At 40.1% G+C, this 23,894-nt stretch overlaps 1 long non-coding RNA gene across 1 annotated transcript; it reads left to right on the forward strand.

Annotated features, from left to right (window-relative positions):
• The first annotated feature begins 353 nt into the window (after positions 1-353).
• LOC139439118 (uncharacterized) lies at positions 354-6,295 on the forward strand. The gene is made up of 4 exons (XR_011648949.1): positions 354-382; positions 2,174-2,252; positions 3,071-3,230; positions 6,150-6,295. It is a non-coding gene; the product is annotated as an uncharacterized lncRNA (long non-coding RNA).
• Positions 6,296-23,894: the final 17,599 nt, after the last annotated feature.

The following is a 23,894-nucleotide window of genomic DNA, read 5'->3' on the forward strand; positions in this document are numbered from 1 at the left end:
TGCATTTTGTTTTGTTGATTTGCTTTTAACAACTGCTTAATTTTTAATGTGTACCTGCTTAAGATCCTGGACTACCATGTTCTTTGTCTCTATTAATTGATTCTTAAATATGTGTCAGATATACAAAATTACTTAAATATAGTAATTTTATATACTATAGTTTTATGATCCAGTGATCCACTTAATGTACTCTAAAGAATTTATTGTTATTGCTTTATACTTACTCTTTTAGATGGACTTTAGGAACATTTGTATTCCTTTAAGTTTTCTAGGTTTACAGAAATATCACCATAAATCAAATTTCATTTACTTATTAATCATTACTTTCCTTCTCTCTCTCTCTCCGTATCTCAGTGTGGAGGCTGGAACTTCCAGGAACAAGGTAAATAATAATATATAAATCCTCCTGCCTTGGTCCTGATTTTAAAAGCAATGCCTCGAGAATTTCCCCATCATGAATGATGCCCACTATTGAATTTTGTTAGATATCCTTATTATTCCCATTGCTGGTTTACTAAGAGTTTTAATAAGAAAGTATGTTGTAACTTATCAAATGACCTTTGTTATTCTTTCTCATATTTTTTCATATCAATGCATTCTCTCTTTTTCCTTCTTTGTACCTGCCAAGTATATCTATATAATGGCGGTTGATATTTTTCCAGAGTGTTAATTCTTGCATCTATCTAAATTATTACAAAGCTCTTATATTTGAGGGATGGTGAAAGAATTGTCAGCATGAATCTGAAAAAAAGGTTTCAGCTGAACCATTCTTTGCTGCTGAAGCCTCAGTGAGTTCAACTTGGTGGGCTTCATGGGCTGGTGTCATCAAAAATCTACATAATGAGATAAGGCATTGTTTACTGCTCACACAATGTAAAATCTTAGATTTGTCACTTTAAATATGGGATCCTTTAGGAGAAAGCCATAAATTCATGCTAATATCATGCCCAATCTGTTAAATTAAGGACATTTACAAAAATTATTCTCACCTAATGAAAACAAAGCAGAGGAAATGGGAAAATAATCCCCTTCACATTGAATTTTAGTATAATAACATAGGAATATAGAGAAAAAAATCACTAAAGACAACCTTTATGGATTTTGCCTTTCAATTCATAATGAAAAGAAAAGGCAAAAAATTGAAGAGTAATAAATAATAATAGTAGCTTCAATTCTGATTATCAGTCATCTGCCATGTCAGCCAGACTACCATAATAGGGAAATGCTCGGAAAAAAATACACTGCTTTTATTTAGAGAACACACTGATCTAGATACCCCAGTAATTCCATTGTCCTAGAACTCACCTGAATGCACTATCTCATCACGTTTGTTAACAAGCACCCTTCCAAAGCAGGCACTCTTGGAAACTGAGGGTATAAAAATATATAAAACACAAGCTTATGTCTCAAATTATTTACATCCTATCACTGTGCCTCACTGATTTTGGGGGGGGGGCACATTCTTAAAATGTGTCCCCTTTTCTAGTAGTCATTTGCTGGATCAGCATCTTCAGGATGCCTGTGCCTTTGTCCACACTTGCCTTACTCTTGTCCCCAGAGGCCAGAGCTAGTCTCTCAGTTTGGTGGCTCTCTACTATGCCCTTGCATTTTAGTCAGATCCACTGGCCACCAAGCTAAAAGCAGATGCTCCATCAAATAATCTTGCTTTCCTTACTTTTTCTATCATCTACTTATAATAAGAAATTTGTCCAGACCAGAAACTCCTTTTGGGGTCTTAGTTTCTTCATCTCTTTGAAATTTTGGAATATGTTAATATTTTACCTGATTTTATGTTACAGTAATTTCTTTTAGGATGGCATGCTTCCAGAGCCAAATGAGGGGCTCCCTTCAGTTGGTGGAGTCCTGCCGATGCATGGAAAGACTCAGGGGCAAGAGAATGGAGACAGGTGGCCTAGGGATTCTGATCACTAGAGTGTCTTTAGGAAGTCTAGAGACTTACACATGGATGAGTTATTATTTTCTAGTTAGGCTCATGATTTAATGTGTAATAATGAAAATGTGAATGTGTTGCCTCTTCACTGACATGTACATATGTTGCGTGTGTGGGCTCGGCACAAGGGCTTTGAGTCCACAGTCATCTACAAATGGAGGTTGTGATTATTTCAGCCTGTGATTGATGCCTCTGAAGTATTTTATCTTTAACTTCCTGAAGTCCAGGAAAATGAGGTGACCTGGGAATCTGTAACATGAGAGTGATCACACCTAACTCACAGAATTATTGGAAACACTGGGTAAGAAAAATTACTGTGATAGTATCTTCCAAATTGTTTATGCATTGCTGAGATAAGATGAAGGGCAGTTGTAACCTCTTTTCCTAAAACAGCCTAATTGGAATAGTGCTTCCTCACCCCAAGCTGCTACAAGCACAAAGACAACTTTCCCTTCTATATCTGGACCATAAATCTTTGAACCTCAGGCCTAAGTGAAATTCCATCTCTCACATTTTTTAATGAAATGAAAATAAATGCAATTACTGAACAGAAGCCAAAGCTCACAGGAGGTTAGAAGTGGGGCAAGGATATGATCAATTCTGTTTGTTTACTTTCTGGCACTGTTTTCTTGGTGAATATTTCATTAATGGGAAGACTATGTAGGGGAAGGAGAAAGCCTCCTTGGATGCCTGCTTCTGATTAAATCTGTGCTGGGGAAGCAGCGTGGTGACTGGGAAACTTGAGACTCTAATGAGGACAGAGTGGCGTAGAATGTAAGAGAGGAAAGCCATGAGATATTTAAATCCTCCTGAGGAAGAGCTTTTCCAAAGAGTAGGTTTTTGCTCTTGAAAGTATGTTCAGCACAACCCTAATATGCCTCTCTATATTCTGTGCCTACATCCAACCTCCTAAAATCTTGGGACCCAATTTTTTTTCACTCACCCAAATGAAAGCAAATACATGAATTAATAGCTTGTCCTTACAGAGTTACAGACTTTAAGCAAAGACGAGGCTTCCAATTCATGATCTGGTTTGGGATTAAATCTGCTGTTGATTCCCATACTGGAGTTAAAGGTATTTGGTGAATGTAATGTTAATATCATTGGATTTTACCACAGAAGAATCATTGCTGCTACAAACGAAAGGGACAAGACTGCTGAGGAACACAGAGAATAAGTGATTTTCCAGAGCCCATTGCAGTAATGCTCAGTTTCCTGGAGTAACCATCTTGTTAGACCCTGAAGGATTCCTGCAAGGGAAACTCACCATTCGCTCCCAGTAAGCTACAGTTTGTATTTGGGGTAAACAGTCTTGGTTTTCCTTTCAGAGGTCTTTGTCAATATCTGCATTCAGATGCAGCCGAGTATGTTCAGTGTCCTAGATCACGGAGAAATTAGACATAGGGCTAACAAATAGGATTTGTGGCTCTCTCGTACGAGTAAGCTTGTGTCTCACTTGTGCAGAGACTCAGCTCTCAGGGCTTTGAGTTATTTCTGAACTCTCTCTTACGCGCAATTTCCCTTCAAGGCAGGGATAGTGTTACTCAAAAAGCAAAACAGAATGAGTTGAACATTGACTATGTGTCCTTAACAGAATGGCACACATCAAGCTGCTGCCATTTGCAAATTGCCATTCTTCACCCGGAGCTCAGACACCAATCAGCCACGGAGCAAATGGCCTTGACCCGCCACGGAGCAAATAGCCTTGACCCGCCGTGATTCCAGAAAGGCCAGGGTGGTCTTTCAGTTTCAAAAGAGGCCGCAGCCAGTGCCCTCTGTTTTTTTACACCCCACTTCGATTTTCCTTTGGGAGTATATGTATGTGGAAAAGTCCTTTGAATGCATCTACTGTTTATATTAGCTTTTGAGCTGTAGGAAAATATTGCTACTATCTCCAAGGTCATCCTGTCCAGCATCTCTAAAACAGATGTAATAGAGTGAAAAAGGTATTTGACTCCTGATCACACCACTGAACATTTTATTTCTCTGCCTTTATTGCAACAGATTGAATTACCTACCCCAATCTAGACATGTCCTTAATCTTAATCCACACTCCTGTAGGTATGAACCTGTTGTACATAGGATCTCTTGAAGACGCTAGATTTAGTTAAGGTGTGACCCTGCTGAAGCAGGGTGGGCTTTAATCTGGATTACTGGAGGCTTTATAAAGAGAAGAAACTGGAAATCAGTGTCACAGAAGGCCACAGGGAGAAGCAGAGAGTGTGGGGACCCGGAAGAGAAAGGAAAGTACATCGTTGTGTGACAGGAAAGCCACAGAACCCTGGAGAGTGCCTGCAAGCCAGCACTGGCCAACATGGCCTCTGGGGAGGAAGCAGGGCCTCCTTGTCAGAGTGATTTTGAACTGCTGGCCTCAGAACCCCCAAGCCAATAAATTCCTGTGAACTAAGAAGTTCACCAAGAGAATGGCCTCTGGCTTGACAATTGTCTCAAATGGGTGCCAGGCAGCTGTGTCAGTTTTCTTCAGGCATGCCTGTCCACTCCAGCCAGCGCTCCGCCCCCCCCACCCCACACTTGGATCACTGAAGTGCGGTGAGCCCACAGCACCTGAAGCCCAGTGCGCCTGGGCAAATGGATGTGACAATGGCAGGATGTATATCTAATTCTGGACTGATTATCTTGCTCATGAGGTGTCCTGGGGCCCAGCTTCTCTGTCCCTCTCTATGCAAATGAACTTAGCTCATAAAAGGAAATGAAAGCACAGGAAACCAGCTTCTAAAAATGGCCCTAGACTGATTTCTTTAAAAATAATAAATCTTAGTTTTTAGTAGAATAGACAATAGACTTTTTAAATAATGAAAAGTGGGTAGCTGTGCCAAGAAGAGTTCTTGAAGGAATGAATAAGTAAAAGAAAGGCATTATAAAGTTAGAACACTAGGCTGGCTACCGGTTAGTACATATATTTTGAATTTGGCTCCCCCAAGCATATATTCAGGTTAGACCTCCTTCTCTTAATTAATTATACTATTTCTGTCTTGGAGAAATGAAGTAGTTATGTCATCTAGCAAAAACTGCAATTGAGGTGCTGCATTTTAAGATATTTTGCATGACATTCCTGTGACATAGTGACCAAGATAGTTGCAGGTGAATAATTATGAGAGTAAGAACATATAGGGAAGCGGTTGCAAACTGGTTTTATTCGGCTTTACACAGTGCCCAGGATTTAATGAACTATGGTTTTGTACCTAATTGCCAATATTTAAAAATCAGGGAATTTCGCATAGAAATCCAAATTTCTTCCGTGTCTTGGAAGAAGACCTGTTTTTTGATGCTTAGGAGGTGGAGGTCTTCTTTAGCTAGATGTCTCCCACTCACTGGGTTTGTGCCTATGGGCATTTGAGTCTTAAGCAAATCTCCTGATCCATACAAACCCGACTCTTGTTACAGAATCTGTCACCTCGTTCTTGCTCACTTAGAGCGTATTAAAGGACTGAAAGAATCTGCGGTATTGAGGAGAGTATCAGAAACTTTCAAAAATATGCTCTCAAACTAATACCTCCACTAAGTAGGAGAGGTCTCCCTGAATTCTAATCCCATGCCCTTATCTTAAGGCAGCTTGTTCTCAAGTCCCTGTGTTCTCCTGGGTCCCCATAGCATTTTCCATGTAGTATTAAAAATGATCTGTTGACATCATCCTCTAGATTATGAACTCCCTCTATGAAGGGACCATTTATTACATCCACCAAGAATAAGGAGGAACTATGCAATTCTAATGACTGTTTCATGTATGCTTTTAAAGATTGTTAACACTCCTTTGTGTTATCAACTTAACTCTTAGCTTTACTTTTAAGCAAAACATGTAGAAATTCATTCAGTCCTAATGTTTGGAAAAGTCATTACAAGCTGAAAGTTGGTTTGAAATTTTTTAATCTGTTCCCCAGACTATCCCTAGAGAAGGGACAAAACCTCAAAGCTGTAACAGTATTTGGAAGTGTAGTAATTTAAAATGTCACTTTGTCCATAATCCACTTTATTTAAGGCATAAAGAAGCTAAGTCTGGTTAAGCCCTGGAGGATTATGCTAGCACCCAAACCAAATCAATTTTCTCAGATAGCCATCACACATTGTACAAACCCAATAATGGGTTTAAGGTAGTTTGTAATTATTAAATATTATGCAATCAAATTTTGGAAAATGTTTGCCTTTAACTGATTTTGCTTTTTTAAAAAATCTTTTGTAGGACATAGAAAGAATAATGAATATGGACTTTCCTCCATAATAAATGAGGCTTCCCTGGGCCTTAACTTGCTGCCATCAAGATCTCTTCCTTCACCACTTCAGTGGTGGGTCGGGAAGCAACACAATTCAACCCCATTTCACAGATGAGGGGGCCAAGGCAGCAAAAAGTAAGTGATTTGGGCAGATCACACAGAAAGAGTATGGAGGAACTGGGACTGGCCACTTCCCCAAGCCTACCTGCCACTCTCCAGGAGACCTCCACTCTTCAGTGGGGGTCCTGACAGTCAATGCAGTGTCCCCCATAGAGCGCACTTTGCTTGGCCCTGGAGTTACAGCAGGAATCCTCAGATGTGCCCTTGAAACATCTCTTCCAACTCATAGATTCTGCCATTGGCCAAGGTATTTCTCTAGGTCTCCATTCTCTCATCTGTAAAACAGATATGGGTTAGTGGGTGTAGCTCAGTGGTTGAGTACCTGCTTCACATGAATGAGATCTTGGGTTCAATCCCAGGTACCTCCTAAAAAAGTAGATATGATACTATCACTGTGGTAGATTGAATTACGTACCCCAATTTAGAAAGATTCTTGGTTTTGATCTGTATTCCTGTGTGAACTCATTGTAAACAGGATCTCTTGAAGATGTTTTGTTTTAGGGTGCTACCCCACTGAATAAGGGTGGAGCTTAATCTGGATTACTGAAGTCCTTTATAAGTGGAAGAAATTGAGACAGTGAGAGGGAAAGTCATGGAGAGGAGCCAAAGCCAGAAGTCAGAAGGAACCCTGACGAGAAAGGAGAGGACTTTGCCATGAGACGGGAAAGCCAGGATGGTACCAAATCCAGGAGAAACCCACCTTCTAGCCTCTGCTCTGCGAGCCAATAGATTCCTCTTGTTAAGCCAACCCATTGTGTGGTATTTGTCATAGTAGCCAGGAAAGGAAAACGCCCACAATGAGATGTGAAGGGAGGATCTCTAGAATTCAAGGAAGGAATCTCTATCACATTAGGGACATTCACTAGTGCTGTCCCATATTTGACTTTCCATCATTTCCTCCCATTCCTGCTAAGGATCCCATGTCCTGTCCAGAGGAATGTATCACCTATCAAGAGGACAAGGGAGGTTGGAGACAGACAGATTAGCTTTCTCAGGTCATGGCCGAAGCTATGGAACTTCAGCCTTATTACTTATGCCACTAGCACTTTTATGACAACGAGGAATTGCGATCCCCTGAAACGCCCACCACAGATACTTATTTACCTGTTCTAGGCCTCACCTTCTGCACATTTATATATTTAGTTTCTTTCTACAGAGACTTTCCAAAAGAGTAAGTAAATATCTTAAACATTCTATTTCTACCCATTTATGTAACATTATCTTCAAAGGAACATTGTATTTCACCATAATCCCAAACTAAATGTAAAATTTCCTATCTAGGTTATTTGTAATAGTTAATTATTAATTTCAAATTAATGATATTTGCTGTTGGCTATTTAAAAAGAGAGACATGTGATTTTGTTTGTGTATGGTTAAGCTTTTAAACAAGTTAATACTTAGAAGAATAATCAGGTTGTATTGTCATGCAGTTTTAAAAAGAGAGTGGGAAATATATGATGAATCCTATATGGTTCTTATATGGTTCATTTTTTTTCATTTTTTTATTTTATTTTTTAAAAGATACTTCAATTACATAAATGTTACAGAGAATATATAGGGGATTCCAATATGCACTGCTCCCCACCCCTGCCACATTTTCCCACATTAACAACATCTTGTGGTACATTCATTGCAATTGATAAACACATTTTGGAGCATTGCCACTAAGCATGGATTATAGTTTACATTGTAGTTTACACTCTCTCCCATTCGATTCTGGAGGTTATGGTCAGATATATAATGGCTTATATCTGTCATTGTAATGTCATTCTGATGATTCCCAAGTCCTGAAAATGCCCCCCTAATACACCTGTTTTTCCCTCGCCCTAACCCCATAATATCCATGGGTCACTGCCTCCACAACAATGGTATTTCTTCCATTACTAGAGCTACTTGGTTCTTAAAGCAAACCACATAGCTATTAGAATCAGAAAGCTGTGTTGCTTGCATCAGGAAACCCACCATCCTGTTACTCAGCTAGCCACATGGACATTACCATTCAGGCCGTCTTTCCTCTCTCTACAGGAACCACATCTTGCATGCAACAGGTCCTTCAACCCCTGGCAGGGATCTCTCCTTTTCTCTACCACTCCATGTCCAGCCAACCCCTGGTTCTGACTTTATTCCAACCCTCAGTCTCCATCTCATCCCTACATTTTGGTAATAGCCTTCTGGCTTATGCCCCTACCTCCATTTTTACCCACTTTCAGCCCACTCTCCTCACAGTAGTCAGAGTATCTTTCTAAAACGCAAAAGTTATCCTGCCCATACTCTCCTCAGAATCCTCAGAGACTCTTCTTTGCTTTCAAAAAGGACACCCAATAACTTCCCAGAGCTGGCCATGCCTCCCTCGATAGCTTTCATCTCTTCCATCCTGCACACCCACACTACATGTCTGCATTTTCCCCTAAGCCTACCACATTCATCCCTGCCTCAGAACCTATCACCTGCTCTATTGGTCTCCTAAAATTTCCCATTTTGCTACAAGGGCAGCCTCATCTCTTAGGTTATTTCTGACATTCCCTGGAGACTGGTCTCTCCTTCCCTCGAGCTTCTTCTCTACCTGTGCTCACCTGGCTCCTCCTCACCTTCTAGTCTTCTAAATAATTATTCATCTACAAGCCCACTGGCCTCTGACTTGAATACTGGGATACTAGGTGTAGATAAGTCTTTATTTATCCTACTTGGGACCCTGTATACAATGTCAACCTGTGGATTTATTATGTCTAAACAGTTATCAGGTATTATGATTTGATATGCTTATTGCACAATCTATTGTCTACTTTGGAACTGCTGTTAGATGTCTGTTGGACCTTCTTGGGCTCTCCCCATATTTCTTTAACTTTCATTCCATTTATTTAACTTTCATTAATATTTTCTATCTCTTGATCTACCTGTGCTGCCCACCAGGCAATTTTCTCAATTCAAGTGCCCAAGCATCTATTCTTTCTTCCCTTATATCTAATCTATTGATATATTATTTTATTTATTTTGATTACTTACTTCGTTTTTGTTTCTAGAAGTTCAATTTTCTTGGCTTTGTTTTGTGTTTTCTACCGACAGGGTTCTATTATTTTGGTTGAGCATCTAGTCCATCTTACTTATCTTTAATACAGTAAAACCTGCTTTTTCAGAGAGCTCATTATCTCAGATTAATATGTGCTATCTTCATGTTTGTTGTGTCTGCTAATTCTTCCTCAGAGTTGGTAGTTTTCTTGTACAGTTTTTAATTCTTATTTTAAAGTTCATCTTCAGTGAGATTTATTTATCTGTGGTTGTTCTGGGAACACTGGACTGTGGACATTTCCACAGAGAGGGTTGAGTAGATATTTTCCCTTTTTAAAAAAATTTACTGACGTATACCCATTCATGCATAAACATACACAATAACATACATAGCATCATACAGGACTCTCATACCTCACCCTACTACCAATACCTCGCATTGTTGTGAAACATTTTTAAGTAATCATTAAAGAGCATCCTCAAAATATTACTACTAACCAAATTATCTTACATTTGGTATATTTTCCCCCAACCCACTCTATTATTATAATTATTATTCATAATTATTATAATTTATCATTTGTACATGAACATACATAAACAATAAGTGCATAGTAAAAGCTGTGAACTTACAAAGCAAACATGCATAACATCATATAGGGGCCCCACCACAAACACCTTGCTTTATTATGAGACATTTATTATAAATTATGAAAGAACTATAGTCCTTATCTTACATTTGGTGTATTTTCCCCTAACCCACCCTATTATTATTTTTTAAATATATTTTTATGACAGAACTTGTAAATTTACAAAACACATCTTCCCATACAAGACTCCTCTATCAACACGCCACACTGTGGTGGAACATTTTTTACAAATTCTGGGATAATATCATCATTTTATAGCAGGTTGATAGTGTACATTTGGCAAACTTTTTCCATACTCCCCCGTTATCAACACAATACTTCTTAGGCATAGATGCATGAATATTACATAATTACTATTAACCATAGTCCATAGGTCACTCCAGTTGTATTTTCCCATGCTTCTCCAGATTCCCACAACCCTGCAATAATGATGTACATCTGCTCTAGCTTACCCAGGACACTCTTGAATCTGTACCATCAACCACAATTATCACCAACCTCTGGGTTTACTGTGTTATTCAGTGCCTAGATTATTCTCTAGCTTTCTGTCTATTGGCATTTACATCCCTAGACTACCCTTTTCAGCCACATTCCTGTTTATAAACCTGGTTTATAAACACATTACTCACTATAATGTGTTGCCATCAACTCTATACATTTCCACACTTTTACAGTAAAGTTAACTAAAACTTCTACATACATTAAACATCAATAGTCCTTCTTAGTCCTCCTCTTATATCCTTTAAGACTCCACCACCTATCTCCAGGTCTTGAAGATATTTTCCTACATTTTCTTCTAGAAGCTTTATTGTTTTCAATTTTGTATTTAGGTTTTTGATCCATTTTGAGTTAATGTTTGTATAAGGTGTGAGATAGGGGTCTTCTTTCCTTCTTTTGGGTATGGATATCCAGTTCTCTCAATGCTATTTGTTGAGTGGACTGTTCTGCCTGAGCTGGATGGAGTTGACAGGTTAGTAAAAAAAATCACTTGACCCTAGATGTAAGAGTCTGTTTCTGAACAATCAGTTCTGTTCCATTGGTCTATTTATCTGTCTTTATGCCAGTACCATACTGTTTTTACCACTGTAGCTAGGTAATATGATTTAAAGTCCAAAAGTGAGAATCCTCCCACTTCACTTTTCCTTTTTAAGATGTTTCTTCCAAATAAATTTGATAATCATGTATTCCATTTATTTTTAAATGCTAGTGGAATTTTTATTGGGATTGCACTGAATTTGTATATCAATTTTAGTAGAACATATATATATATATATATATTTTTAGAATTGACATCTTAATGATATTCAGTCTTCCAATCCATGAGCATGGAATGTTCTTCCAATTATTTAGGGCTTTTTAAATTTCTTTTAACAATGAACTGTGGTTTTTTGAGTACAAGTGCTTTACATTGTTGGTTAACTTTATTCCTAAATGTTTGTGTTTTATCTGTCATATTTTATTTTCATCACTCTTTTGACACTTTTAATTAGTTTTACTGATATAATCTTCATTTCTAGACTCTCTTACGAACCTCTCTCTACTGTCTTTTCTTTTTAGGCTATAGCACATTTTTCAGTATTTCCTGCAAAGCTGGACTCTTGGTTACAAATTCTCTCAGTTTCTGTTTATCTGTGAATATGCTAAATTCACCAGGGCTTAGACTACAGCTGCAATCTAATCTGGACTGAAAGAAAGCTTTCCTTGCTAGCACTGTGATTTCCAATCCACCCCACTTCCCCTTGTGCCTGGGGCTATTAAAATGGCAGCAACCGGTCTCTTTCTGAGTTGAACAGATTCCAAATCTAGCTGTTCTTATGATTTACACTTTAGCCACTGAATTTACTAATCAGTCGCTGAAGTTGGTGCCCAATCTTCTCTTCTTTCCCTGTTTTTGGGAAGTGGAGCTTCCAATTACAGCCACGGAATAGCTCCAGAGGCAGCTTGTGCCTCCAGTGGAGGATTGGCACTGGCCTCTGGGGCATGGAGTGCTCTATTTACTAATCTTCTCTGCATATGTGCAGTCTTTTCCTTCCATTCTTTCTAGGATGTTACAGGATGCTCTTCTGGTCTCCAAGAGTTCCCAAACAGGTGCTTTAGATAGCTCTCAATGGTTACTAACTGCCCCATAACAGGAGCTGACTCTAGGAGCTCTTTACTCTGCTGCCATCTTGCTGGTTGTTACTGCAACAGAGCAGGTTTTTACCTTTCTTCAAGGCACCTTCTTCAGCCCAGTTTCAAGCTAATTTCTTGTCTGAGTGACTGTGATATCATGTACAATTATGCACTTGAACTACCACCACCACCCCTCTGCTTGGAATTCCAGTCAGCCAGAATGGTACCGATCCCAGGAGGAAGCAAGCCTTGTAACCTCTTTGTGGCTTGATATTTTGATACATCTATGGTTAATTTTTTCCCTCTACTCATAACCCCAGTTGGACAACAGACTTTATTATTGCTCCTGTGAGCTAGAGGGAAAAAATGTTTTTAGGTTTCCCTTTGGAGAGGAGCAGCCTTTTAGATTTCTGGCTCTCTGTAGGGCATCTAAGTTCCAGCTTCCAGCCTTGTGCAGGTCCTTATTCCATCTCGTGTCCCAGCAAGGGCATTCAATCCCCATCCCCAGCTGCTAGGACCAATATCTGGATCCAGCTCTCCTCTGCCAGCTAAAGCATCTGCTTGCAAGTCTTGTTTCCTCTTCATTTCTAGCATGTGGGGATTTTTATTTCTACTAAGTTCAGTGTAATGGTTAATTTTATGTGTCAACTTGGCTCAGTTATGGTGCAAAGTTGTTTTGGTCAAAAGCTGTCCTGGATATTGCTGTGGAAGTATTTCATAGATGGGGTTACCATCTCCAATCAGCTACCTTTAAGTAAAAGAGATTATCCTTGATAATATTTATGGGCTTCAGCCAATCAGTTGGAGGCCTTTAGAACAAAGAACTGAGAGTTTCAAAGAGAAGAAAAAATTCTACTTCAAGACTTCCACATCAATTCTTATCAGAATTTTCAGCCTGCCAATCTGCTTTATAGATTTTGCACTTGCCAGCCCACAATTATATGCACTAATTCTTTAAAATAAATCTATATCTATACTTATAATGTGTATATCAATTTATCTATCTATCTATCTATCTGTCTATACATATCTGTGTGTGTATATACATATATATATTCCTGTTGGCTCTCTTTCTCTGGGGAACCCTGACTGATATACACAAATTTGTCCTGAAAAGATATTACCCAGTATTTTTTTTTATAGCTGGAAAGGTAGCATATATTAGCTCAGTCGTCCATGTAGTATGAACTAGAATCTTCCCACTGGGTTTTGTGGACCATGAATTAGAGCATGTTCTTTACTGACTCCTTTATACTTGGCATTCAGCAAATGCCAGGAACATAGAAGATATTTAGAATATTGATGAATGAATAAAGACAGACCTGGGATGAATCTCACCTTCTTCATTTAGCACCTGGACTTAGAAAAGCCTAAAATTCCTTCAAAGCTTAAGTTTCTTCATTATGAAGCTAAATGAAAGTGATTCCTCCCTTGTTGCTTCAAACAAAGAGTGGATTATGAAAATCAATGAAATAATGTTATGAAAGATGTTTAGAAAGCTATAAAGCTCTAGTTCAGTGAAATAAATTAAAGTTGGTATTATAATCAAAGATCACTTCATTTGTATCCCTAAAACAGAGAAGAAGAGAAAACTGCAAGATTCAACTATGGCAGGAGAGGAGCACTGGTGTGGGGTGTCATTGATTGGGACTCAAGGGTGGGTGGGAGTTCTCTAGGGCATACATAAAGGTATATAGATATGTTCAGATGTTCGTTGGGTATTGTCATAATGGATTAGAGTTACACATGACAATTGAAGGAGTGCTGAGTTCCCATCCCGGGGGAGCTCTGTTGCATTCCCCAATGGAACAGCAACAACTCCCCAAGTGCAAGGACAAAGACCAGTGAAAAAGGATAGTCCAATGATGGGCCCTTGATACTGATGACTATGCTTATGAGCCTGTGCACTTGTAATTTCAACTAGGCTTAGACCTGCAGGGTACCTAAGAATTACCTCCTGAGAGCCTCTGTGTTGCTCAAATGTGGCCGCTTTCTAAGCCAAACTCAGTATGTAAATGCATTACCTTCCCCCTAACATGGGACATGACTCCCAGGGATGAGCATCCCTGGCAATGAAGGATTACTACCATCACCAGCTGGTGATGCAACTAGAAAATGACCTTGAACAAAAGGGGGAAATGGTAAAGAATAATGAGTTTATATGGCTAAGAGACTTCAAAATGAGTTGGGAGGTCATCAGAGGGGTTGTGTTTATGCATGTCTCAGCAGGATCCCAGAGACAGCCAAAGAAGATGTAACCCCAGGCACTGGTGCTCCTGAGGGTTACAGAGACACACAGGTTCTATGGCCACGGTGGATGGCTCTGGAGTTCAGTGCCTTACCAGAGCCCTACTTTGGAATTTGTGCTCCTGAATGTGATGGAGTTGGACTCAGATGTGACCTCTCTCCACATGCCTCTTCTGTCACTTTTACTGAATGTGTGGTTGGTGCTGGGGTTGGTGCATGCTCAGGAGACTTGAATCTCTGACTTTCCATGTGACAGCTGAGCCTGAGCCTCAGCAGAACTGCAACACTCTGGTTCATTGGACTTACCCAGGTCAGCTGATGGGGAGGTGAGAATGGTCAACCACCACAGCAGGGAACTGAGTGTGTCTACAACTCCAAGCAGGAGAATCACATCCTTCAGCCATGTGGGATCTAAGCCCCCTCTTGATTTAGAGGTGGAGTGGGCATTGCCATCCCAGGGTCCACAGGATGGAGGAATATAATATGGATTGGAGTGGACTTGCTGGTATTCTACTATAGAACTGCTATGACTCTAACAATGGAAGTAATTGTATCATTGATGTGGAGACAGTGGCCATGGGAGTTGCTGAGGGCAGGGAGAGGGAGGAAAAGTTGTGATGTGGGGCATTTTTGGGACTTGGAGTTGTCCTCAATGATATTGCAGGGACAGATGCAAGACACTGTATATCCTGCCCTAACCCACTGGATGGACTGGGGGAGAATGTAAACTACAATGTAAACTATGGCCCATGCAGTGTGGCAGTGCTCCAGGGTGAATTCACCAAATGCAATGAAGGTACCACACTGATGAAAGGGGATGTTGATGTGGAAGGAGTGGGGTATATGGGAACCGCTTATGTTTTTTAATGTAATGTTTGGTGTGATTTGTTTATCTTTTAAAAAAGACTTTTTTTTTAATTAAAAAAAGAAAATAACTAAGATCAACTTTAAAAAAAGAGAGAGAAAAGAGAGAACTGAGCTCTCTTTGTTTTTCCTAGTTTATGCCAAATGCCTAAAGTGAAATCAGTGAAACAGTAAGAAAAACTTTAGGAAGGAAAAATAGAAGGAATGAAATAATAAATATCAGAGCAGAAATAAGTGAAATTGAATTAAAAAAACTAGAATTAACAAAACTAAAGGTTGGTTCTTCAAGAAGATCAACAAAATTAACAAACCTATAGTTAGAAGACTGACAAAGGAAAAACAAGAGTAAATGCAAATAAATTTAAAACAATGAAAATGGAGACATTACTACTGACCTCATAGAAATAAAAAAGATCTAAGAGGATACTATGAACAAATGAACACCAACAAACTAGACAATGTAGACAAAATGGAAAGATATCTAGGAACTTACAAACGAACTATAGTGACCCTAGAAGAAACAGAAGACCTCAACAAACCAATCACAAGTAGAGATTGAAATAGTCATCAAACAGCTCCTCAAAATGAAAAGTCCAGCACCAGATGGCTTGAATGTGAGTTCTACTAAGCATTCAAAGACAATTTAATACCAATCTTACTCAAGTTCTTCCAGAAAATTGAACAAGAAGGAATGTTACCAAAGTTATTCTATGAATTCAATATCACCCTAATGCCAAAAACAGATAAAGATATTAAGAAAAAAGAAAGTTACATTTTCCTATTGAAAATTCCACTTCCCTAATGAATACAGATGCAAAAATCCTCAACAAAATATTCACTAGTCAAATCCAACAACACAGTAGAAGAATTATTCATTATGATCAAGTGGGATTTATACTAGACATGCAAGGGTGATACAGCACAAGAAAACTAATCAGTGTAAAACATCACATTAATAAATTAAAGAAGAAAAATCATATGCTCCTACTATTGACAAAACAGGCATTTGACAAAATACAGCATAATTTCTTGATAAAAATACAGCAAATGATAGGAAAAGAAGGAAACTTTCTCAACATGATAAAAGCCATATATGAGATTATATGAAATAAGCAAACTGCCTCAGAGAGCTGAGTGTGGAAAAGAGGCTTACGGGAAATTGGGGGGTGGAGGAAGGATGTGAGTTAATGTCTGCAGGGGGGGAATCTGTGATGAGCTGGTGGTAAGTATGAGCACAAAGAAGGGACAAAATGGGGGCAAGGGGTTGCCTTTGGATGGGGCTTTGTGGGTTGGAGGGGGGCTGGGGATGGGCAGAGGGGTAATATTATCCAAAAAATGGGGGGAGGGAGGGGCAACATACGAACACGGGAGAGTGTCAGGTGTTCATTGAGAACAAAATGTTGAGAAACTCGTATCAAAGTATAAGTAGGAGGGTTACCTGTTTAGGATGCTCAGGGGGTATGGTCTGATGCGGGACGGACTCCAGGGGAATAGCTGAAGGCTCATTATGCCAAGGTGGGTAGTACCATTGGGAAGAGACCCAAGAAGTGAGAGTTGGGGTGGACCCACATCCTGGAGAAGACTAATGCCGTCAAATAGAGAGAACTGTATCTCTCGTGAGAAAGGATGGCTCCCAGGGCAACAGGGCAGTTGAGAAAGTCAGGCCCTGAATACTGCTACAAGTATCTCTGGACATGGCTTCTTGGGAAATGGAGATTGGCTGGTGTTGTGGGCCCCAAGGGGAGGGGAAAATGGATGTGGAATGGATGGAACCAAGGTAAATATGGGAGCAAGAGAGGAGTTTTGTGAGAGTACACGAGGATGAATATAAAACATGTAATATTACACCAAAAACATATAGGGGATGACAGACTAATATTTCAGTGATCTAAGACTCTTGTGAAGCTGACAATATGTTGGGATTCACTTTACAGGAAGTTTTGGATCACAGAGTGGTTCAACAATGGCAGCAGAGGAATACTGGTATAGGATGTTATTGACAGGATATATAGGGTTGACAGGGAGTTATACAGGGCATGTGCCCAGGGTATATAGTAATGTCTAGATATACTCATAGTGGAAACAATTAAAAACAACAGCTGGGGGGGTACTGGGCCCCTGGCCGGGGGGTCACTGTCGTGGACCCTGGAGGAGCAGCGGCAGTCCCCTAGGTGCAACGGCAAGAACCAGGAAGGAAGGAGGGCCCAACAGTGGGCTCCTGATACCTATGGCTATGCTTTTGAGCCTGTACACCTGCAATAAGAACAAGGCCTAGAGTAGCACTGTGCCTGGGAGTTTCCTCCTGACAGCCTTCATGTTACTCAAATGTGGCCACTCTCACAGCCAAATTCAGCATGTAGATGCAGTGCATTCCCCCCAGCGAGGGACATGACACCTGGGGATGAGCCTCCCTGGCACCGAGGGACCACTACCACATACCAGTTGAAGATACAACTAGAAAATGACCTTGAATTAAAGGTTCAATACGGATCAGCAGAATATCCCAGTCTACATATAATAACATGACTTCAAAATGCTGATTGACCTAATGTAAGGGGGAAATGGAAAGGAGAAATGAGATTATAAGGCTATGAGTCTCTAAAGAAGAGTCTGAAGGTTGTCAGAAGGAATGCCCTTATGCACAACTGAGCAGAGTGTGAGAGACAGATAAAGTAGATACAACCCCAGGTATTGGTTCTTTTGAGGGATAAAGAGACCCACGCGAGCTGTACAGAATATATGTCCAGGGTGCATGGTAATGTTTGGATATACTCATAGTGGCAACAATTAAAAACCACAGCAGGGGGGGTACTGGGTTCCTGGCCAGTGGTGCTCTGTCATGGTCCCTAGGGGAGCAGCGACAGTCTCCCAGGTGCAGCGGCGGGGACCGGAAGGAAGTGAGGGTTCAACAGTGAGCCCCTGATGCTAATGACTATGCTTGTGAGCTGATAAGTCTAAAATAAGAACAAGGCCTAGAGCAGCATTGTGCCTGGGAATTTCCTCCTGTCAGCCTTCATGTTACTCAAATGTGGCCAGTCTCGAAGCCAAACTCAGCATGTAAATGCAATGCCTTCCCCCCAGCGTGGGACATGACACCCAGGGATGAGCCTCCCTGGCACCGAGGGACCACTATCAACTACAAACTGATGATGCAACTGGAAAATGACCTTATACGGAAGGTTCAATGCGGATCAGCAGAATATCCCTGTCTACATAAAATAACATGACTTTAAAATGCTGTTTGACCTAATGTAAGGGGGAAATGGAAAGGAGAAATGAGTTTATATGGCTACGAGTCTCTAAAAAAGAGTCTGGAGGCTGTCAGAAGGATTGCCCTTATGCACAACTGAGCAGAGTCTGAGAGACAGATAAAGCAGATACAACCCCCAGGTATTGGTTCCTTTGAGGGCTAAAGAGACCCATGGGAGTTATGGTCATGGCTGATGGGGTTAACTACCAGGTCAGATGGCCCCTCTTTGGAAATGGTGTTTATGTGTGATGAATCTGGACTCAGATGGGATCCCTCTTCATAAGACTTTCATGCTAATGTGCTGGAGGTGCAGTTAGTGTTGGGGTTTAAGATATATTTAGGGGATTTGAATCTCTGGACTGACAATGTGATAGCCAGGTCCTGAGCCTCAACAGACTCCAGCACCTACAATCTGATTCACTGGACTCACCACACTCAGCTAAGATGGAGTTGAAGAAGTACAACCACCACACCATGGAGCCTAGAGTGATTACATCTGAAAGTGGGAGGATTGCATCCAGCATCCATGTGGAATCTGAGTTTCCTCTTGACAGAGAGGTGCAATGGACACAACCAATCCAATGTCCACATAGAAAAGGTGGCATTGGATTGGGAAAAGTGGACATGGTGGCTGATGAGTATGGGGAAAGACAGGAAGAGATGAGAGGTGGAGGCGTCTTTGGGACATGGAGCTGCCCTGGATGGTGCTTCAGAGGTAATCACCGGACATTGTAAATCCTCACAGGGCCCACTGGATGGAATGGAGGAGAATATGGGCCATGATGTGGACCATTGACCATGATGTGCAGAGGTGCCCAAAGATGTACTTACCAAATGCAATGGATGTGTCATGATGATGGGAATGAGTGTTGCTGGGGCGGGGGGGAGAGGTGGGGTGGGGGTGGTGGGGTTGAATGGGACCTCATATATATATATATATTTTAATGTAATATTATTACAAAGTCAATAAAAAAAAAAAAAAGAGACCCACGGGTTCTATGGTCATGGCAGATGGGGTCCACCACCATGGCAGATGGCCCTTCTTTGGAGCTGGTGTTTCTGCGTGATGGAATTGGACTCAGAGGGGATCTCTTTTCACAGGACTTCCATGCTACTTTATTGGAATTGTGATAGGTGCTGGGGTTTAAGATATATTTAGGGGATTTGAATCTCTGGACTGATAATATGACACCCAGGCCCAGAGCCTCAACAGACTTCAGCTCCTACACTTTGATTTATTGGACTTACCCCACTCAGCTAACATGGAGATGAAGAAGGTCAACCACCACACCATGGAGCCTAGAGTGTCTACAACTGAAAGCAGGAGGAGTGCATCCAGTATCCATATGGAATCTAAGCCCCCACTTGACATAGATGTGCAATGGACACAACTAATCCAATGTCCACAGAGAAAATGTGGAATGGGTGTGGGAAGGGTAGCCATGGTGGCTGCTGGGTTTGGGGAATGGGAGGAAGAGAGGAGATGTGGAGCCGGTTTCGGGACGTCGAGTTGTCCTGGGTGGTGTTTCACAGACAATTACGGGACATTGTAGATCCCCCCAGGGCCCACTGGATGGAACGTGGGAGAGTGTGGGCTATGAGGTGGATCATTGACTATGGGGTGCAGTGATGCTCAGAGATGTACTTATCAGGTGCAATGGATGTGTCACGATGATGGGAGCGAGTGTTGCTGTGGGGGGTTTGGGGGGTGGGGGCGGTGGGGTTAAATGGGACCTCATATTTTTTTAATGTAATTTTTAAAAATAAATAAATAATTAAAAAAAAAAAGAAATGAAAACTTAAAAAAAAAGGAAAAAAAAGCCATATATGAGAAACCCACAGCTAACATTGTACTCAATGGTGAAAAACTGAAAGATTTCCCATTGAGATCAGGAAAAAGACAAAGATGCCCACTGTCACTGATGTTGTTCATTACAGTGCTTAGAGGTTCCAGCTAGAGCAATCAAGCAAGAAAAAGAAATAAGAGGTATTGAAATTAGAAAGGAATAAGTAAAAATTTCATTTTTTGTAGATGATAAGATCCTATACCTAAAAAGTCCCAAAAAGCCTACAACAAAGTTCCTTGAGCTCTAAAATGATTTCAGCAGTGTCAGGATACAAGTTCAATATGCAGAAATCAGTGGTGTTTCTATACACTAGTAATGTGCAATTTGAGGAGGAAGCCAGGGAAAAAATTCCATTTATAATAGCAATTATAAGATTTCAATATTTAGGAATAAACTTAACCAAGGATGTAAACCACATGTATTTAGAAAACTACAATGCACTGCTAAAAGAATTTTTCAAAAGACCTAAATAATTGGAAGAATATTCCACGCTCATGGATTGGAAGACTAAATATCATTAAGATGTCAGTTCTACCCCAATTGATATACAGATTCAATGCAATCCTGACAAAACTTCCACAAGCATTTTTTTAAACAAATGGAGAACACAATCAACAAATTTATTTGGAAGGATAAGGGGCCCCAAAAATGAAAAGTAAAGTTGGAGGACTCTCACTTTCAGACTTTAAATAATATTACTTAGCTACAATGGTAAAAACAGCGTGGTACTGGCATAAAGATAGACACATAGACCAAAGGAACCAGATTGATGGTTCAGAAACAGACCTTCACATCTATGTTCAAGAGATTTTTGACAAGGTTGTCAAACCCAACCAGATGGGACAGAACAGTCTATTCAACAAATGATGCTGGGAGAACTGGATATCCATATTCAAAAAAAGAGGACCCTTTTCACACACTTTATACAAATATTAACTGAAAATGGATTAAAGACTTGAATATAAAAGCTAGAACTATAAAACTCTTAGAAAAAAATGTAGGGAAACATCTTCAAGATCTGGTGGTAGGTGGTGCATTCTTAAACCTTACACCAAATGCACAAGCAATGAAAGAAAACATGGATAATTGGGACTTCCTCAAACTTAAACACTTTTGTGATTCAAAGAACTTCATCAAGAAGGTGAAAAGGCAGCCCACTCAATGGGAGAAAATATTCAGAAACATCACAACTGATAAGGGCTTGATTTCCATTCTATATAAAGAGATCATACAATTCAATAATAAAAGAAATAGCAATCCAACCTAAAAAGGGGCATACGACTTAAATAGACATTTCTCCAAAGAGGAAATACAAATGGCCAAAAAGCACATGAAAAATTGTTCAATGAAACTATTAGAGAAATACAAATCAAAATGACAATGAGGTATCACCTCACACTGCTTAGAATGGCCATTATTAAAAAAATGGCTGGAAAACATGTGGAGAAATAGGAACACTCCTTCACTGTTGGTGGGATTGTAAAATGGTGCAACCTTTGTGGAAGATAGTTTGGCAGTTCCTCAGGAAGCTAAATATAGAATTGCTGTATGATCCAGCAATTCCTCTACTAGGAATATATCCAGAAGAACTGAATACTGTGACACAAACAGACATCTGCACCACCACGTTTATGGCGGCATTATTCACAATTGCCAAAAGTTGGAAACAACCCAAGTGCCCATCAGCCAATGAATGGTTAAAAAAATGTGGCATATACATACAATGAAATACTACTCAATAGTAAGAAGAAATGAAATTGGGGCATATGATAACATGAGTGAATCTTGAAGCCATTATTCTAAGTGAAATAAGCCAAATACAAAAGGGCAAATATTTTGTTGTCTCACTTGTATGAACTAAATATGAAGAATAAATGCCTGGAGTTAAAATTTAGAATATAGTTTATTAGGAGTGCTGTGAAGGAGTAGTCATGCTTAATTTTCCCTTATATATAGATCCTTCTTCTGCAGTATTATTTGTGAATACCTCATGTACTAAAGCTTGAAGTTCTCCCTTTGAACTTGGCTCTGCCACTTCTCCTATCTTTGTCCAGTGTTGGGAGAAACATATTTAATGAGGACAAGGACTTCACTGGACTGAGTGATGCTGTGGGGTAATTATCCCCTCTATGATGCTCACGTTTTGTTTCATTTTATCTTATGGTTTACTTGACAAATGTTTATTTAACACCATGTAACAATGACCATGAGAGGTGTTGTACTTTCTCTTCTCTTTGGAGCTTAATGGTACTAATTTTGTGGGAGGAAGTACAGGAAGCAACTGTGATAATTTGAAGCATCTGTTGCTAGAGTCTTTTTCTCTAGCTTCATGTGTCCTTTGTCTAATGAGACACTTCTCACTGAGTCAAAAGAACTCTCCTCCTAAAACCCTGCCTACAGTGTGACCTCACCTCATCCTTTTAGCCTTGTGTTCCTCTCCTCTCCTTTACATACTTGTGGTACACTGAAATATGTACCCCAATTTACACATGTTCTTAATCTTAAATCACTTTCAATGTATTTAAACCCATTGTAAATAGAATCTCTTGAAGGTGTTATTTTAATTGTTGAATGTGATTGGGTCTTAATCTGGATTCCTGGAGGATTTATTAAAAGAGAAAAACAGGAAACCAGAGTCAGAGAAGGGCACAGAAAGAAGCCACAAGTCAGCAGAAACCTGGAAGAGAAAGAAGAGGACATCACCATGGGAAGGGAAAGCCAAGGAACTCCAAGGATTGCCACCTAGCCAGAACGCTACTGACCTCAGGAAGAAGTGAGCCTTTCAACCTCCAAAACCATGAGCCAGTAAACTGCTGTTAATACACCGCATGTGTGGCATTTATCTTAGAAATCTGGAAAACTAACATGATGCCTTGGCCATCTGTTACATTCCTCTACACAGTAGGTCTTGAACATGCCTCATGATTTCCTGACCTAGTGCCTGTGTGATTGGTTCCTTCCATCACACGCTCCTCTGTTTTCTTAAGCCTCCTCTGACCTCAAAGTCATGTACTCTGCCCATTTTCCAACCTCTCCATTCAGTTGACCTAATGTTCTTCTCCTTAATTTCAACAGATAAAATTGTTGCTACCTTTCTGAGGGCTCTCACCATGCTCTATTGGATGCTACATCCATTTGTATGGAATGGATGAAGCTAACTAGGAACTTACTGTGAGCCCTGCCTACATCTTCCTTACTTCCTGTGTTGATTAATTTTTTGTGTCAACTTTGGCTAGGCTATAATGTCCAGGTATTTGGTCTAGATGTTGCTGTGGAGGTATTTTGTACATGGAATTAATATCTACAATCAGCTGATATTACGGAAAGGAGATTACTCTCCATAATGTGGATGAGCCTCATCCAATCAATTGGAGGCCTTAATAGCAAAAAACTGACATTCTCTGGAAGGAAGACTACTGGTTTCCTCTATGGATTTAGGGCTGCCAATGCAAGGTGCCAGAAATCTGTGGGTGTTTATAAAGGGTATTTATTTGGTGTAAAATCTTACAGTCCCAAGGCTTTAGAAAGTCCAACTAAAGGCACCATAAGTGGTGCTTTCTCACCAAAGTCAGCTGCCACATGTTGAAGAAAAGATGGCAGGCAATCTCTTCCTGGTCT

This window comes from Dasypus novemcinctus, chromosome 6, assembly GCF_030445035.2.
Source record: "Dasypus novemcinctus isolate mDasNov1 chromosome 6, mDasNov1.1.hap2, whole genome shotgun sequence".
In the NCBI taxonomy this organism is placed as follows: domain Eukaryota; kingdom Metazoa; phylum Chordata; class Mammalia; order Cingulata; family Dasypodidae; genus Dasypus; species Dasypus novemcinctus.